This window comes from Lathyrus oleraceus, chromosome 5 (assembly GCF_024323335.1).
Source record: "Lathyrus oleraceus cultivar Zhongwan6 chromosome 5, CAAS_Psat_ZW6_1.0, whole genome shotgun sequence".
Taxonomy (NCBI): domain Eukaryota; kingdom Viridiplantae; phylum Streptophyta; class Magnoliopsida; order Fabales; family Fabaceae; genus Lathyrus; species Lathyrus oleraceus.
In genome coordinates, this window is record NC_066583.1 from 212,313,982 (window position 1) to 212,332,799 (window position 18,818).

Here is an 18,818-nt window from a genome sequence, read left to right on the forward strand (position 1 = left end):
AACATGCATTCCATACCGCATAATGCCTAGAATATCAGTCGAAATAAATTTTCGGATCTACAGGCAATCTAGTTGAATCAATTATCAAATGTGTGTCAAAATAGCGGGCGAAAAATTTCCAAATAAAAGTTGCAAACATCAGTTTTTTAAATCTACGTTTCCCGTAGTTTAATCTGTTGTGCTCGATACATTTTTCGGCTAATTATTCAGTCAAATTTGATAAGTCGGAGCCTTTTAATCGGTCATTTTTATATTTTTAAAACTTGATCAAAACATGTATGTTTCCAAGAAGTTTATTTCGCGCCGGTTATTTCAGTGCATTTATTTTAATTTTTTGGGAACTGTTGTGCCCAAATTTTATTCATTTTGAGTCTTGTTATTTTTATTCTTTTGTCAAAAAAAAAACCAAAAAAATTAAATAGGTATTATCATGCTCTCATTTTATTTTTATCATATTTATATAAAGAAAATGCGAAGTTTATTTAATTTAATTGATTTAAATTGATTAAAACTTCTATAAAGGGTAAGCTAGGCAATTTAAATTAGTTAACAAATTGTGTTTCTTTAGTTTGATCTTGACCGTCGGTCTCAGTTAATCAAAAGCCTAGAATTTCTATCCATGTTTTTCTCTCTTAGCCAATAGAAGTTAAGGAAATAAAGGAAAAAATAAAAAAAAGAGTTAAATAGAATGGGTGGGAAAAATCCCCCCATTTTTCTTTGGCCGACAACCCACGTGGCTTGCTGACAACAACTTTCACTGATGTCTCTCTCTCATCCCTCATCAATCGCTCGGTGATGGAAAGAATAAAAAGAGGAAAAAAGGGTTTATTTCCTCTTCATCTTCCACGATACCCTCCGCCACCACATCCAAACCCTCTTCATCTTCCACGATACCTTCCGCCACCACATCCAAACCCTCTTCATCGTCACCATCTCCACCACCTCCTAACAACCTTCCACCATAACCTTCTTCTCACACTCTCTCAAAACCCTCCTTACCTTCTATTTCCAACAAATACCCACAACAACTTCCGGTCGATCTCCATTCACACCGCCGCGACACAACAACGAAGAAACCAACCTTCACAACACTTCCAACAACAACAGTAATCACTGTGCTTTCACGCTTATCCTTTTTCGATTCCATCGACGAAGAAGCTAACACTTAACATGTTCCAGAATTTCACTCTTGTTGTTATAGGCATTTTGGGAAACGTTTTCGCTTTCATAGCTCCGTTGTGGATTGCGGTTATCTTCGGTGTTGTTGTTGTTTGGGCTTGGAAACCTAAATAGGCTATTGAGCCTAATACTCACGATTGGACTAGTTCCTTCATGTTTCGGGTTCCTTGGAGTAATGATTCTGAGCTTCGTAATCAACCCGGTTTTCCCGATAGTTCTGGTTCTGCTTCGGAGGGTGAAAAGGGTTTGAGGGGTTTAGTGACGGAAGGTGATTTGCAGAATTTGTGTAAGTTGCTATTGTTTCTGCCGAAATATGTCTACACTGAATCAGGATTTGGATAGGATTACTACAATGACTGATGTAGCTGATGTTCTTATTGATACCACCATAGAGGCTGTAGCTTCTCAGGCTCCAGTTGCTAGTGAAGTTTCTATTGCTACTGTTGATTCTTATTTGCCGGTACAAGCCTTGCAGTATGTTATAGATGCAGTGCATTCCTTTAGTGGGCTAAATTGGTGGGCATCCAGAGTTCTAACAACTCTATTGATTCGAAGTGCAATTGTTCCACTCTTAATAAATCAACTCAAGACCACTTCTAAGGTTACACTTATGAGGCTGTTGCTGAAGGTCAGAAGGAGATGTCAAAGCTATTCAAAGAATTTGGTGTGACTCCATTTACGTCAATGAAGGGACTCTTTATTCAAGGTCCTGTCTTCATTAGTTTTTTCTTGCGATAACAAACATGGCTGAAAAAATGCCATCATTCAAACACGGTGGAGCTTTCTAGTTCATTGATCTCACAACTCCAGATGCCTTATACATTTTTCCAGTTATAACTGCATTGTCATTTTTATTAGTAGTAGAGTGTAATATGCAAGAAGGAATGGAAGGAAATCCTATGGTTGCCACCATGAAAAATTTCTCAAGGGTTTTTGCTCTTCTTTCCATTCCTTTCACCATGAGTTTTCCAAAGGCTATATTTTGTTACTGGATTACATCAAATTTGTTTTCACTTTCATATGGAATGGTGCTTAGAGTCCCTGGTGTAAAGAAAACTTTAGGTATTCCTGATTTGCCTCCTGCAGAACCCACCAGCTCTCCAAAACACCTGAAAATATCTTAAACCATCTTTTTAACAAAGTTTGAAGAAAAAGATTATCCTGGACGGAATATCCAGTTATAATCCCGAATATTAGGCTCAAGCTGTAAGAGCTTGCAAGCCATAAATATTCGTCTTCCCTCTAAAATATTTGTAAATATTCAAACTTCTTTTCTCAATAAAATTGAAAGAAAAGGATTACCTGGGTGGAATATCCAGACGTAGTCTCGAGTATTAGACACAAGTTGTAAGAGCTTGCCGGTCATAAGTACTCGTCTTCCAAGCTCAAAAAATACTTAATTCCTACCTTAACACTTTTTCAATAAAGATGGAAATGGAACATGGTGTATACCGTGCACTCCTGAGATTAAGATTCGAGGTGGATGCCTCACCTGTCTTAAACTTTCGCCATCATTTAAAATTGTCAATGCGGTTTTCTTCAAACCCCTTTCTCAATCAAACCTCAAAATACTTAATTCTTATTAAACATTTTTTCAAATAAGATGGAAATGGAACGTGGTGGATACCGCGCACTCCTAGACTAGGATTCGAGATGGATATCTCGCTCATCCAAGTTCTCTCCATTACTCAAAAATACGTCCAACCAATCAAACTCTTTTCTCGCCGTCGTGCGATTAATCAAAAACCTTTTTCATAAACGAAAGATATATTGTCTTAAGTTGATATAAAACAATGTTTCGGCCACGATTGTTGAGTCGAGATAAGTGACGTTTTTCCGAATGATGATTTGTAAATCCATTCGATGTGTGGTATACGTCCGCTCCTCATCTGTTTTGGGTAAAACAATGTTTTCATCGATTAATACAATATAGCTTTCGCTAAAATCGACCAACAAACAAACATTTTCTACCCAGAACTACGTAAGCCTTGACTTCTCTATTAAGATACGTAGGAGCAGGATTTGTAAATCTTGTCATGCCCACTAATAAAAAACTTAGGTTTAATCCTTCGTCAAAAATCCAAAAACATTCTTCTCTCTCCCTTTCTTTCTTTCCCACCTAATAACTCGAGAAGCCCAACATTTCAAGCTAACACTAACGCACACAATTAACCTAATGGTTCCCGTTGAGTACAACGAACGTGAGGGGTGCTAATACCTTCCCCTTGCGTAATCGACTCCCGAACTCTGATTTGGTTGCGACGACCATAATCATTGTCGTTTTGTCTTGGGTTTTATCGATATTTCCCCTTTCCTTTTTAGGAATAAATAAAGTTCGGTGGCGACTTTGTTCAGTCTATCATTGCGAGCGTGCGATTGCGCTTCGCTAGGTCGTGTTCTCATTTTTCGAGGTGCGACAAGTGTTCTTGAATTCCAAACTGGATGAGATGACAAAGTATGTCAGAATGCTAAATAATGGATCTGACACCTTAGACAAAATTCTCCAGACTGGATAAATGACAGGAGACAAGTCTGGCATTGGATTCAATGAATCCAAACCTGAGTGCAGTCACACTAGTAGCAAACCAAAATCCAAACCTGAGTGTAGTCACACTGGTAGCAAACCAAAGATGTCACATCATATGTCACAACATCATAAAGGAAGACAGTAGAAAGGGAAACATCAAAGATGGAGATGTCATTACTGTGGAAAATTTGGCCACATAAACCCATTCTGCTATAAGTTGTATGGCTATCCTAGTCCTTCTCATCATCAACCTATACCCAAACATCATGTACCTATCAACAGAAAACAATGGGTTCCTAGGACTGGTGTTACAAACCTGATAGCTCACACTTCCTTCAGAGTTTCAGCCAAAGAAGACTGGTATTTTGACAGTGGGTGCTCCAGGCACATGACTGGAAACAAAAACCGGCTAACTGGCTTCATCCTCATGCCACCAGCTATGTAACCTTTGGTGATGGAGCAAAGGGTGAAATCAAGGGGATTGGTAAGCTTAACTACCATGGAGTCCCTAACCTGGACAATGTCCTACTTGTTAAGGAACTGACTGCAAACCTAATAAGCATCAGTCAACTGTGTGACCAAGGTTTAACTGTAAACTTCACAAAAACTGAATATCTGATTACTAATAAAGAAAATGAAGTGATCATGAAAGGAGTCAGGTCTAAGGACAACTGCTACATGCGGAGTTCTCAAGAAACTGGTTATTCATCAATGTGTACTCTAGCCAAAGAAGAAGAAGTAAAGATATGACATCAATGATGGGGCCATCTGCATCTTAAAGGAATGAAGAGGATTATATATGTTGAAGCTGTTAGAGGAATTCCCAACTTGAAGATTGATGAAGGAAAAGTTTGTGGGGAGTGACAAATTGGAAAACAGACAAAGATGTTGATAACATGAGATAATATCACATTTTTGGACTCGATTTAATTAAATTATATTATTATTTGTTTCAATTTATTTCATATTATTCGATATTACGTGGTATTTTCCCTTCTATTTGTCTCAGGTAACTTATTTGAAGCATAAGTGAAAAAGGAAGAAAAGGGGGGTGAAAAAAAGGATGAAAGCAAATTCCACTAAAGCCCAGCCCACAATTACAAGCCAGGAGCGCTGAAGCTGTGACGACCGCCACACAAGGTGTGACGAGCGTCACGCCCTGCTACTTTGTGTTACGAGCGTAACACATGGTGTGACGAACGTCACACCCCACTCCTATATTTTTGGCTTTTGACGCGTAACAGAGGCACGTTGAAGCTATTCTTCCACTTGACTCGTTGAAACGTGAAGCTTACTTACTGAAGGCATTTTGGGAAAACGGTTACAAAGGGGACTAATATAAATAGAACAAAAGATCCAACCCTAAAGCTCTCGCTTCCCTTTTCGCCGTGCAAGCATTTACAACACTAATTTTCTACAGCTTTCTATTATTAGCAATTTTTATTTCCTTTTCTTTTCCAGTCAATTTTCAGAGCACTTAATTAATTTTTCACACAATAGTTTCTACACCGGAAACTATTGTGTATCTTTTACTGGATCTAACCTTACGTTAGATCATAGTATTTTTATCCCTTTGCTTTTATTTTCCTGTCCGATTGAAGAGTGCAAGAACAAATCCAACCGGTCTGTGGTGGAGTGTTCAAGATTCCTATTAATTATTCAGGTTCTTTAATTTATTTTTTTAATTTATATATGCTCTGCATGGCTGTTTATTTATATTGTTTGCCTGATATGGTTTTATTTAAGCATGATAATTGTTTAGACCTGTTTAGCATGTCCGGCTAATTAATTTAGATATCGGTATGTAAAGTAAGCAGAATGAAGGAATCAAAACTAAGTTGGTATAATTGTATTTAAAAATAAAGTCACTCTTTTTATGGTCTCAATTTACAGAGTTAATACCATGGTTTTTGTACGAGAGTAAAAGACATAAAGAAGTTAAAATCAATAGAACGACGGTTTGAGTTTTTAACTGGACAATGTAAATTGGACATTAATTCTAAATCAGGGCGAAAGCAATTTTTAGAATTAATTAAATTCTAATCATTTTCAAAAAGTATTTTTAAAGGTTAAATGTGAGGACGAGAGTTAAGCATTTAAGTTTAATTATATAATCTAAGTCAACAGAGCGAGAGTTTGAGACAAGGGTGTTTAAATGGTTAGTATTTTCTTAAAAAGAGTTTCTATAGATTCTATTGTTTTCAAAAAGTGATTTTGGACTTAACTAATTAGTGACAACGCACGTTAATATAAAGTCATAGTCTATTCAACAGAGCGAGAGTTTGAGAAAAGGCTTTTAAATTAATAGTGTCTACTGAAAAGATTTATTTTAAAACTACGAAACCAACGAAGATTTGATTCCCTAATTACGACGAACTACATACCGATATCCGCCTATTTGATATTTAATCTAGATCTTATTTTAGTTTTATTTTTCCCCCTAATCAACAAAGTATCATCCGCCTTAGCTTTACGAAGTAACCTTAGAAAACGGTATATCGATTCATAAGTCCCTGTGGGATCGATATCTTTTATTACTACGCGATTAGACTGTGCATTTGCAGTTAATACCCCAATAGACTCATAAAGTCGCGATCAAGTTTTTGGCACCGTTGCCGGGGACTTTTATTTAGTCGATATCGTAACTCTTCTGTTACGCTGTAGAGACTAAGGCAATTTTTATTTTTATTTTTTTCTTGTTTTCGTTGATTTGTATGCCACATACTCGCTCACAAGGCGAACCGTTTTACTTACGAATCAACGACGTTGAACTATATCTCCGAGTCTTACGACGAATTCGGGAATATTGTGCTGCAAACAATCTCCCTCCTATCGAAGTGCCCGACCTCAAAAATCTTCTTCCTTCGCCGATACCCGAGATGGCAGAACCAGCTCGTGCTCTTCGAGATTACGCCGCTCCATCGCAAGATGAGCCGCATTCGAGTATTGCTCCACCCGCAATCGAAGCAAACAACTTCGAACTTAAACCTTCGCTGTTACAAGCAGTGCAACAAAATCAATTCTCAAGAAATCCTACCGAGGATCCAAACCTTCATTTATCCGTATTTGTCCAATACGCTGATACTGTTAAAGCTAATGGTGTCACTTCAGAGGCGATTCGACTTCGTCTTTTTCCCTTCTCGTTAAGAGATAAAGCTAGAAGATGGCTTCAGTCTCTTCCTTCCAACTCAGTCACCACATGGAATGAGTTGAAGAAAGTCTTTCTTGCCCGATATTTTCCTCCAAGCAAAACAACTATGTTAAGAGCCCAGATAAATGGATTTAAACAGAAAGATAACGAGTCTCTTTTCGAAGCATGGGAAAGATACAAAGACATGATGAGACTTTGTCCACACCATGGTTTAGAGGACTGGTTAGTAATTCATACCTTCTATAATGGTCTCTTATACAACACAAGGTTAACAATAGATGCCGCCGCAGGTGGTGCACTTATGGATAAACCTTATGCCGATGCTTATCAATTTATCGAAAGCATGGCCCAAAACCATTATCAGTGGGGAAGCGACCGAACAATGGTAGAAAAACCTCAAAAGAAAAGTGGCATGTACGATATAAGTAGCCTTGATCATGTTAATGCAAAAGTGGATGCTCTGGCCCAGAAAATTGAAAGTTTAAATGTATCACCTCCAGCCACCGTGGTTGCCGCAGCTCAAAATTGCGAAGTCTGTGGAATCCAAGGTCACACTCATGCGGATTGTCAACTCCTAACAGGAATCCAAGCAGAGCAAGTGAATTATGCTCAAGGAAATCCCTACTCGCCTACTGTCGCATCGCGCGAAAAACCGGCGGGAAAAGAAAGAACAACAGAGCCGCCACCGTGCGTTATTTATCCCAAAAGAGGGAAAGGAAACGCTCAGAGTAAACCTAGGAAAGAACATGGTCTCGCGACCAAAGAGTAGGGGTTCGGGAGTCGGTTATGCGAAGGGAAGGTATTAGCACCCCTACGCATCCGTAGTACTCTACGGGATCCACGCACACTAGAAAGGAAAATTGGTTGCTAAACACTGCTCAAATACTCACACACACTGGCTGAAAGAAACGAAAGAGACTGACTGAAACCGAACTCGGCAGGATGTCGCATCCTGGGCCTACTTAGTCTATCAGGCATAGACATCAGAGTCGAAGTAGTTCGGACTGGGGAAACGACACATGCTCGCTAGGATATTGCATCCTATGCATACGTATCTTCTCGGACGAGAGAAGAATCAGAGCATTCGTAGCTCGGCTGACACGTGCACAGACAAACAAGACACAGGCAAACGTGGAGCCCGAATGCCAATCACTGGACTTACATCAGCATCCGAACCAAACACACGCACACTGGAACCCAAATGCCACTCGATGGACTTACATCAGCTTCCAAGCACACAACAGCACAACAAGTTAATAGGGAGTCGGGGACTCAGCCTATAACTGTCAAACACACACAAAAAAGAAAAAGGGGCGCCCGGAGAGATCAGCTCAATCTCCTGCCTACATACTTCATCTGGTGTGAAGATCAGGGCGATGTAGTTCCCCTACGCAGGGACAAGGATCCAGCCTAACCAGATAACAGAGGGAGACACAACTAGGGAGACTACGACTCGAGCCTAGATGTTATCATGCAAAATCATCCCTAAGTTAAGGTTTCTAGCTAAATGGCACAAGGGCCAACCTATCCTAAGCATGGCTCACAGGAAAAAGCAAGGTCTCGATTGCAACTAGGGCAAGAGAAAGGGGATATCTCAATCACAACAGGGGTGAGAGACAAGAGATTAGTGTTAGTGGTTAGTCAAACTCGACAAGACATCGCGTCTAGTGCCTACGTATCTCATCTGAACATGAGAATCAGAGTTGCCGTAGTTCGGCCAAACAACTCTAAACATGGCTCACACAGGGAGCAAGCCACACACACTTAACTTGCACAGGAAGCAAGCCAAGCAAAACCTAACTTGCACAGGAAGCAAGTCTAAACTAATCCTAACTTGCACAGGAAGCAAGTCAAACAATCCTATCTTGCACAGGAAGCAAGTCAAACAATCCTATCTTGCACAGGAAGCAAGTCAAACAATCCTACAAGCACAGATAGCACACGCTATACACAAACAAGTGGCTCAAACAAGGGTTAGGTTTTAGTCAAGGGGTCATATCAACCTCAACAAACAAACCTCTGGAATGGGGTGAGTGTTGCTCTTAACCTTGCCATTGAGGGGCTAAGGTGAAGCAGATGAAAGGATGAAGTGAGGATGAGACCTCACAGCTCTTATCCCTGGCCTGGGAGAGCATTTGACAAGAATGTGTGGGTTCAGAAAGTGGGAACCCTTCTACACATTTAAAACTGACGCAACTGTACAATGATACAAGATCTTGGGTTTGTATCTGCAATGCCTCAACACAGTGGTGTGAGCAAAGCAGATGACACACTGAATAGTGGGGGATAGATTGCATATCCCTACCTTCCACCAATTGCCTCTTCACTTAGGAGGGCTTTGACTCTATGCAGGGACAAAAGTAAACATCCACAAACATTGCCTCTTAAGGAGGACTTCAGACAGTTGCCTGGCCAAGTAACAGGCCAGGTCTTCCAGACTACATGAAGACAAAGAGACATACCTCAATGCAAATTGCTTATATAAGCAAAGCAAAGCAAAAGTTCACAAGGGACTAAGCAACTAAAGCACCTGAAACAGTCAAGCAGATGTTAGTACACAACTTCAAACAAAGTAAAAGGAAACAGAGGCCAACAGTCAATTTGAGGCACATGGATGTGCAAGGCACAAGGCTTAAGGCATGTGAGCCAAGCCACCTACAACACAAACAAGTTAGACAATGATTCTTAAGCAAGCTCAATCAAAAGAATTGGTCTCAATGGCCATTTGATGGTCAACCTGAAAACACAAACTCAAAGGTGAGTAGCAGGACCACTAGGGCAAGCCTAGGGTCAAAAATGAATGAGAAAGTCAAAACAGCAAAGGGAAAGCATCCAAAATCATGTTCAAACCATTAGGAAACAAAACCAATTGGGTTCACATTCATATCAATCACTATCATCATTTCATGAACAAATTAGGTCAAAGTGTGACAAACAGAAGCTCATAGAAGTCAACAGCAAGACTTAACTCAAAAGCAATCTAAACATTTTCCAAAAATCACCAAATAAATCATGATCAAACCTAACACATAGCATGGTAAGCATGTCAAATTTCATCCCATTTGGATGAGAGGAAGGCAGTCAATGAAAATCATGAAGTCAAACCAAATTCAAGCATGCACAAAGAAAGTCAACAAGCATGGGTCAACTTCAAAAAATCATATCAAATTGAAAACAGATGAGAAATGAATGAGATTAACACCAATGCCAAGCTTGAGATGTCTAGTTATCACATATCAAATTTCATGTCCATCTAATAAAGTATGAGAATTTCACAAATGAAATGGGAACATGTGTCACACAAAGTCAACTATTGACTAGGCAGGGGAGAAAATCTCAAACAATTAGGAAAATAGCTCAAATAAATCCAAGAAAATTCTCATGTGAACTAGACATACAAGAGTAGGTTCATGCAAAATTTGGGGTCATTTGGATGTAAGGAAGCATGGTAATGAAAATCATGAAGTTGGACATCAATGGTGTGACACAAGTTGTCACACCCTAATTCAAAAAATCATATCTCACAAACCACAAATGATAAATTCACAAACTTTATACCAAAATCACCATGAATGTGTCTAGTTTAAGCACAAAAAATTTGGGAGCCATTAGATACATTCTCATCATTTCACAATTGATTTGGCAAAGTGTACAAAATTTGGTCACATGTCACAAATCCTAAGGCCAATTAAAAACCACTCATCCAAAAATTCTGGAAAAATAATGATAAAAAAGTAGAGATCATGATGAACACAACACAAAAAATCCCATTTAATTTGAATCAAAAATGAGCAAGTTATGAATTTTGGAAGATTGGTAATCAAAGTGAAGAAATTAATTGAATTAATATGGAGAAAATGGCATTTTGGTAATATTATGATTCACTTATCCAAACACTGTCGTTTTGGGCAAGGATTGAAATGTTTTGATTGGCTGGAAGAATGAAGGAGCATGCACACGTGAAATGGAAGAAAAATCTGAAAAAAAATACAAATTGGGAAACTAGGGTTTATGTTCATCACCATCCAAAATCGAATTTCTCAATTCCTCCCAAAAATGCCAATTGATTACACCATTGTAATCATCAAACAACATACAACAACAATCCAAACCCTATTTTCATTAATTCGAACTATACAACAAGAAATCAAAGGAAACATTTTCAAGCATCAAACTTTATCTCATCATATCTTCATGAATAAGCAACCATTCCAAAAAGTGAAAGCATCACTAAACTCAGCATTGAAAGATCTTTTGAAAACATGTATCAATTTGAGAATTCATGGAACTCGAAAACTCACCAATTTGGAAGAGCAGTTGTGTTGCTGATGCTTTTGGATGGAGTTGAAGTGAAATAATTGTCCTAGAGCCTCCTTGATGATGAATGATGAAAGTTGTTTGACTTATGGATGCTTCAATCTTGGATGGCCATGGATGAATGTTCTTCTAAAACAGCACTTAGCAGAGTTGCTTCCAGTTGTGAAAAGCAATTGCCATAAGCTTAGAAAGATGTTTGGATGGTGTTTAGGCAAGGCAAGGTTCAACCCCTCTGGAAGTTTTGGGCTGTTGCTTGAGAAATGGCCAAAAGTGTTTTTTTTAGAAAGTGAATGAACAATGGTTTTTCAGTTGGTTATGTTGGTTTGTGGTATGTCAACATGATGCTTAGATGCAGTCCTAAGCAAAGCAAGGCCAAACTCCTCTTAAGTTCTTGGACAAATTTCTGTGATTTGATTAAAATGCCAAGGCAAAAGGTCAATGCAGTTTTAGGGTGAGATGCTTGTGCTGTTGGATGGATTGGCAAGGCTAGGTCAAGTTGGTGGTGGTAAACTGCTAATTTCATGACAGGAAGTGTTGTGTATGGATGATGAAAACATGTTGCAGGGCTAGGCTTGGTTCTGCTACTGGCTTGTTTTTTGTGTTTTTGGACAAGACCAATGCAATGCCAATAGCAGGGTGAGTTGGAGAGAGTGTGAGAGGTTGGTTTCTCAAAGACAAAAAATGGATGGCAAAATCTGCATCAAGCTAAAAAACCATGTTAAGTTATTTGGTGTTCTTTTTTGAACAGGTCTTGAAAAGTGCAGGAAGAACTTTTTGGAGAATGAGTGAAGAGTGTTTTGGTATGCTGGCTGCTAGTTTCAAAAGTGGGGAGCAGATTGTGCAAGGCAAGGCAGGTTAAGTCATGCCTTTGTTTTGGACAGATGAAGTGAGATGCAAGATAGCAGGGTTAGTAAGCAAAAATCCATTTCTATATGCCAATCTCCTTTCTTATGGATGCTGTTGTCTACCAAGGGTAGGAAAATGATGCAGGATCCTTTTTCAAGCCAGCCTTAGTCTGTTATGTTTGGACAGAAAAAAGCAAGGTGAAGGCAAGATTTTCTGCTGCAGTGTTATGTGCTTGTTGGTTGCAGATTAGCAGGGCAAGGTTTGTGACCTGTCTTGTGGCAGGGTTGGTGTTATTTGTTTCTTTTTTGACAGCAAGAATGCAAATGGCAAGCAATGTGTGTCTTTAGAATGAGAATGCACAATCTATTTGCCTTGGCCAAAGTAGTTTTTTTTTTAGGCCTCTCTGCCCTTGCTGCTACTCCCTCAATATGCAGAAAAAAGAAATCATCATCAAAGCTGCTATGTCATATGGTACAAGCATGGTATGGAGGTATGGTTGTTCCTTTGGAAAATGCACAGCAGGGTGTGGTCTTGAGAGAGTCAGTGGTCTGCTGCTATGTGTGTGTCCAAACAGAAAATGATGGCCCCAAAAATTCTGCTATGTGAGAGTGGTACAAGGCAAGGTTGCAAGAGGTATGGTTCATGAATTGGATTTGTTGTAAACATGTCCTTTTTCCAATGTTCAAGTAAGCTAGTAAGGCCATATGTACTTGTTGGTTATTTGGCTGTATAATGAGGTCTCAACATGACAGAAAAATGCTGCATAATGCTGCTGGTACAAGGCATGGTTATGGAAGCATGGACAAGTATGATGCATTTGTACCTTTCTTATAATTCAAGCAACCAAGTATAGATTCACATGTGCTGCATAATTTGAATTTGCAAACACATTCTAAATGACATTTATGAGCTGTTCCAATTGGCCAAATGTTGAAAAAATGTTTAAATCAAAAAGTCAACTCTTGGTCAAACTTGCATTTAAATGAAAAAGGTCAAAATATGCCATTTTGATTGGTGAAGTTTTGGCTCATGAAATTTATATTTTTGGAAAGAGGGGATCAAATGTGACTTGTAGGAAAAAACCCCACCAAAATTGGCCAAACGGTTTGAGAGATATGGCCCTTTGAAGTTCAAACTTTTCTGAAATCGATTCGATCATAACTTGCCAACCACACATGGGAATTGGGAGTTCTAGGACTTTTTGGAAATGGGAGAACAAGATCTTCAACTTTCATGTTGGGCAAAAATTCATTTGAGGCTTGTATCATGATGTAAGTTTGAGGATCAAAACTTTCCATTTTTGGTAAGTTTCAGTTACAGGCCCAGTTTCCGTTTTTGGAAATTTTTGATCTGGCTTCAAATTCTTCCATGATGGTGTTTGGCATGATATATGATGACTATTTGGACATGAATGAACTCTCACAAACCAATTCCAATCACCCAATCATTGATTAAATGGACAGTTGACCAACAGTTGACTTTTAGGGTTTTTGGCTGACTGTGCATTGACTGAGGACCTCCAAACCCTAATTCCTTGAGAACTTGACTTCAAATGATGTCCCAAGTTGTATGAACTCTTGATTATTGATCATGGTGCCCAAATTCCACAAGAATGACCACCATCCACTGCTTTGACTGACAGTTGACTTTTTAGGGTTTTTGACTGTCTGTGTATGAACTGATGACCTCTGAGCCTTCAACCCTTGACTTGAACACTTCAAATGGACCACCAAGTCATGTGAACTTGTTGTACAAACCCTGGGGCCTTGGCTCCTTGAGAATTGTACTTGCTTGATTGACTGACTGACCAGGAGATCAGTTTGACCTAAATCTTGATTGCTTGCTCTTGAGGCAACTGAGGGACAATGCAAATGCTGTGCAATGGATCATGATATGCTATGACCTAATATGAAAAATGTATGCATAATGATAGGTGCAAATTCGAGGTGCTACAGCTGCCCCTATTCAATCAGCTGGGAACCCGAACGGATGATAGCGACGGCTGTCAGACTTTCAGGGTAAACAGGGATTGAATACCAAAGGACCGTAGAATTTGCACAGTACCGGGATCCACCAATGGAAACGTCCACTGGGATTTTATTGCTGGGTATATATTTGGTTTTTAAAGGGTACAGCCACATCCAGACATCGCAACGACGATGAATGGGGGAAAGAAATCACAACTAGATGCCAACGGACAACTAGGAAAAACTCGACGTTTACCAAGACCAACGGAGAGGTAACCAGACATTAATGAATGACCGGAAGGGATACAACCATACGTCAACGGACGAAATGGGAAAAACTCAACGTTTACCAAGACCAACGGAGAGGTAACCAACTGGGGACGACCAGGAAAAACTCGACGTTTATCGAAACCAACGGAGAGGTAACCAACTGGGGACGACCAGGAAAAACTCGACGTTTATCGAAACCAACGGAGAGGTAACCAGACATTAATGAATGACTGGGGAGACTCGACCAGACATCAACGGATGAATGGGAGAAAACTCGACGTTTACAGACATCGGAAGATGATGTTTACAGACACCAAAAGGATCGACCAGACATTTACAGATGAATGGGAATACTCGACGTTTACAGACATCGAAATATGATGTTTACAGACACCAAAAAGATCGACCAGACATTTACTGATGAATGGGAATACTCGACGTTTACAGACATCGAAAGATGATGTTTACAGACACCAAAAAGATCGACCAGACATTTACTGATGAATGGGAATGAGAGAAACACAACCAGACGTCAACGGACGACTGGGAAAAACTCGTCGTTTATCGACACCAACGGAGAGGAGAGAACTCTACTGGGGAGAGTGAACACAACCAAATCATCAACGGATGATCGGGAAAAACTCGACGTTTATCGACACCAACGGAGAGGAGAATACTTCACTTGGGAAGGAGGACACAACCAAATCATCAACGGATGATCGGGAAAAACTCGACGTTTATCGACACCAACGGAGAGGAGAATACTTCACTTGGGAAGGAGGACACAACCAAATCATCAACGGATGATCGGGAAAAACTCGACGTTTATCGACACCAACGGAGAGGAGGAAACTTCTTCGGTCTGAATACCGGAAAAATGGCCTTGTGCCATGAGTACATCGACCTGATCGTCGGAAACTCCTTCGGTCTGAATACCGGAAAGTTGGCCTTGTGCCATGAGTACATCGACCTGATCGTCGGAAACTCCTTCGGTCTGAATACCGGAAAGTTGGCCTTGTGCCATGAGTACATCGACCTGATCGTCGGAAACTCCTTCGGTCTGAATACCGGAAAATCATAAGTACATATTATCTATAGCCGTCAATACGTAGATAATACACTCGCACGGAAGATTATCCATAACCGGGTTGTAGGTTGCTAAATGAATAATCGACCGAAAAGAAAGGCATCTGGGTACCAGACTAGGTATGCAAAAGATGACCAATCAAAAGGGGATAAAGCTGCTAACTCGGAGCAAGTATCCAAAAGGAAGGGGAAGACCCAATGGGGACAATACTGCTTGATCAAAGCAAGTATCCCAAGGGGACAAGACCATTAATACCACAAAGAGGGGATTACATCTACCGGTTTGTAGGCAGAAAACCACGGAAAAGTAACTAGTCATCAATAGGATGAGCACAAACGGTTAACTCCAACAAGGGGATGAAAGTGGGATTTTACAACTACCAGCTAGTGGGTAGAAAACCACAACGATAGGACTTACAGCTACCGGTTTGGTGGTAGAGGCCAGCAACAAACTCCGCTGAGGATGAAATGAATGAGTCCCGGTTAGTGAACGACTATTCATTTATGCCCCAGGGCAACACAAGAGACAGTCAACAAGAAGCCTATTTAGGATCGATCCAAAAAGGCAGACTGAATCAAGACTCATCCTAATGAGGAAAGAGCTCAATAGGGAAAACCCGTCCCGTTAGGGAGGGAACGGAAGCAACCGTCATCCACGAGGATGTATCTCAGTGGGGAAATGGCAGGAAAAGATTGACACTTTCTGCTTAAGGGGTAGACTCTACATGGAGAGATCAGACACACCCATATCTGCTTAAGGAAAAAGACTCAAGCTGGCAAGACACTAACAATTGGGGAGTAACACTGCTGGGGATACCCACTCGACTGAGGAATCACTTGTTGGGAAAACACCAACCTCTCAACCATGCTGATGAACCCAATTTTAAAGCCGTTCCAATGGCGCGATGCTAAACTCTTTCCAACAACCCAACCTAGGCTGGTCACCACGGCCCAGGGCTAATGGATATGCTTGCAATGTTGATGCATGAGTTTTTTCTTGCTTTACACAATGCCCCATGATTATGGAAATGCTATGTACTAATGATGCGATATGCTATGCTTATCTAAATGATGAATGCATAAACACACGTCTCCTTCAGAGACAACACCGGGGAACTCCAGGAACTGTGCTGGGGATCCTATAACCATGTCAACTTCCATTCTGCTGGGGAGAGACAAACCTTGCTGGGGAAAAACCATCAACACAACCTCTGCTGGGAAGGCAGCTTCAGACTTGAAAAACAGTCACAACTCCGCTGGGGATACAGATATCAGTCTATTACAGAAACCCGTCCAATCCACTGGTAGGATGAACTCTGCTGGAGAAATAAATGCTACTTCACTAGGGACGACCCAACCAGTCCATATGTAGGAGAATCACTGCTGGAGATGTATTTCATGAGACCCGCTCCACTCGGGGAACTTGCTGAGGAAAAACCACACCATTCTGCTGAGGAGAACGATCCTAGTGGAGAGAACAACAATAGTGGCGAGAGTAACAAATCTGTCGAGGATGATAGCACGTCATATCATACTGGAGATGAATTCCCACAAACCTGCTTGGGATAAGCACTCACGGCCACACCGGAGATGATAGCGTCACAAAACCAATTGTTGGGGAACACACCAAGATAAACTCCACTAGGGGACTCCCGGGGAAAATAGCTGCCAGGCGCTCAGCGGGGATTCTCAACTGGGGAAATTTGCAAGCACAGGACTGCTGGGGAGAAGCAATCCTTAGATCTGTTGGGGAAAGGAGGTACTGTCCACAGGTATCTCTGCAGGGGAAATAGCTCTGATAGCTTCAATACTGGCTTGGGCTGGGGATGTGATGACCTTCAGGCTTGCTGAGGAGACAACGATCTCGAATCTACCAGGGAGATCACACTCTCAATCCTCTGGGGAGATACAGTTTGTTTGACAGGGATGTCGGTCGACTCGTCGAACACTGGTATCCATCATCCACCCATAGTGTTGACTTTCCACTTTTAAGAACTCCCAGACTCTTCTGGACTTTTCTGCTCCATCATCTTGTATTCCCAACTCGTCCGTACTCCACGGGGATCGAACTCCTGGTATTCATACAAACTTTCCAACCATCAGACTTTGAAGAGTCTTCTTGATTAATTTTCCAGGACCGTCGTCGTAATCCTTCACTGCTTTTTCACCGTTCAACTATCCCTTGCCCCTGATTCGGCTCTGCAGGGATCGTTAGATAAAAGAATGTGCCCCAGGTATGCCCCATGATAAGGCTCGAACATCACTCTACTGGGGATGCCCCACGATAGGGCTAATAGGGATTTGGAGGGAGAAATGTTGCACTACTGGGGACATGAAGATGAACATCTTCAAACAACACTGCGTCGGGCAACTTCATTGAGGAGAGACCATACGAGGTTCTGCAGGACAAAGATACAGTCATGCTCGAGATACGAACAATTGTCTTACCTGTTGGTAATCATACCACCCCCGGGAGAGCACTGTGGGTCTCCTAAGTATTCTTTCCATCATTGTGAATGTTCACTTTGTTTAAGAACAATTTTGAAAAATTTGTTTATTTTGAAAACAATGATACTTTATCAATTAAAACATGCAAAACGTTTGTTGAGTTGAAACAAATAAGAATGCAAATAATTGGATAAAAGCTCAAATTGATGTGATGGAATGGTAGTCTGCAAAGGGCGAGACTCCATGGATCTGTACAAGTTTGAAATTGGCGATATATATTGGAGAGGGCTACATTGAACATAATGACCTTTTCTCTACCATTCTGAATTTTCGATGTATTCAGATCTTCAGTCGACGACGAATCGAGAATCCCTGACGGATGACAGATGTACAACACAGTCTTGTCAAGATGCAGTTACTTGCCAAATCCCTAATTTTGCCTAGATTGCCCCAGTGTGAGGTGTTCAATCTAGCGGGATGCAAATTCTCTTCTTTTTTTTTTTAAATGTCTCTAACTTTTGCCTGGATCGCCCTTTCGGGTTTTCAATCCACCGAGACGCTCCTTTTTGCCTAAGTCGCCCTTTGGGGTGTTCGACTTATCGAGCTTTTGCTTTTTTGTTTTTTTTTAGGCGAAGTATTTCTTGACTGCATCGGAATTCACAGGACGAGTGAACTTCTTCATCCATTGATGTAAGTGTTAAAGCACTGCCTGAAAAGGCTCTCTTGACAACACATGGACTTTCATAGCTTGGGGTTCACTTGCCCCTGGAATCGGGCACGAAAGACAAGACTTTCTTGAGCATAGGGTCCCTCGGAACACACGAGGCTTGATCTTCTTGTCGAATGCTTTCTTCACTCTCTGCTGATATGACTGGCCATGACACATGGCAGTTGATCTCTTCTTTTCGATTGAATTCAGCATCAGTCAACTTGGGACTTTGAGGGTGCTGTTTTTCTTGTTTCTTTCTTTCTTTTTTCTTTCTTTTGATTTGGATTTCTTTTGATTTGGTTTTGCACCCTCCTCTTT

The 18,818-nt window shown here is 40.7% G+C and overlaps 1 non-coding gene and 1 pseudogene across 1 annotated transcript; one reads left to right on the plus strand and one right to left on the minus strand.

Annotated features, from left to right (window-relative positions):
* The first annotated feature begins 1,483 nt into the window (after positions 1 to 1,483).
* LOC127079780 (mitochondrial inner membrane protein OXA1-like) lies at positions 1,484 to 2,303 on the plus strand (annotated as a pseudogene).
* Positions 2,304 to 6,963: 4,660 nt separating this feature from the next.
* On the minus strand, positions 6,964 to 7,070 carry LOC127088616 (small nucleolar RNA R71). Its single transcript, XR_007790445.1, has one exon. It is a non-coding gene; the product is annotated as a small nucleolar RNA R71 (small nucleolar RNA).
* Between the last annotated feature and the right edge of the window lie 11,748 nt (positions 7,071 to 18,818).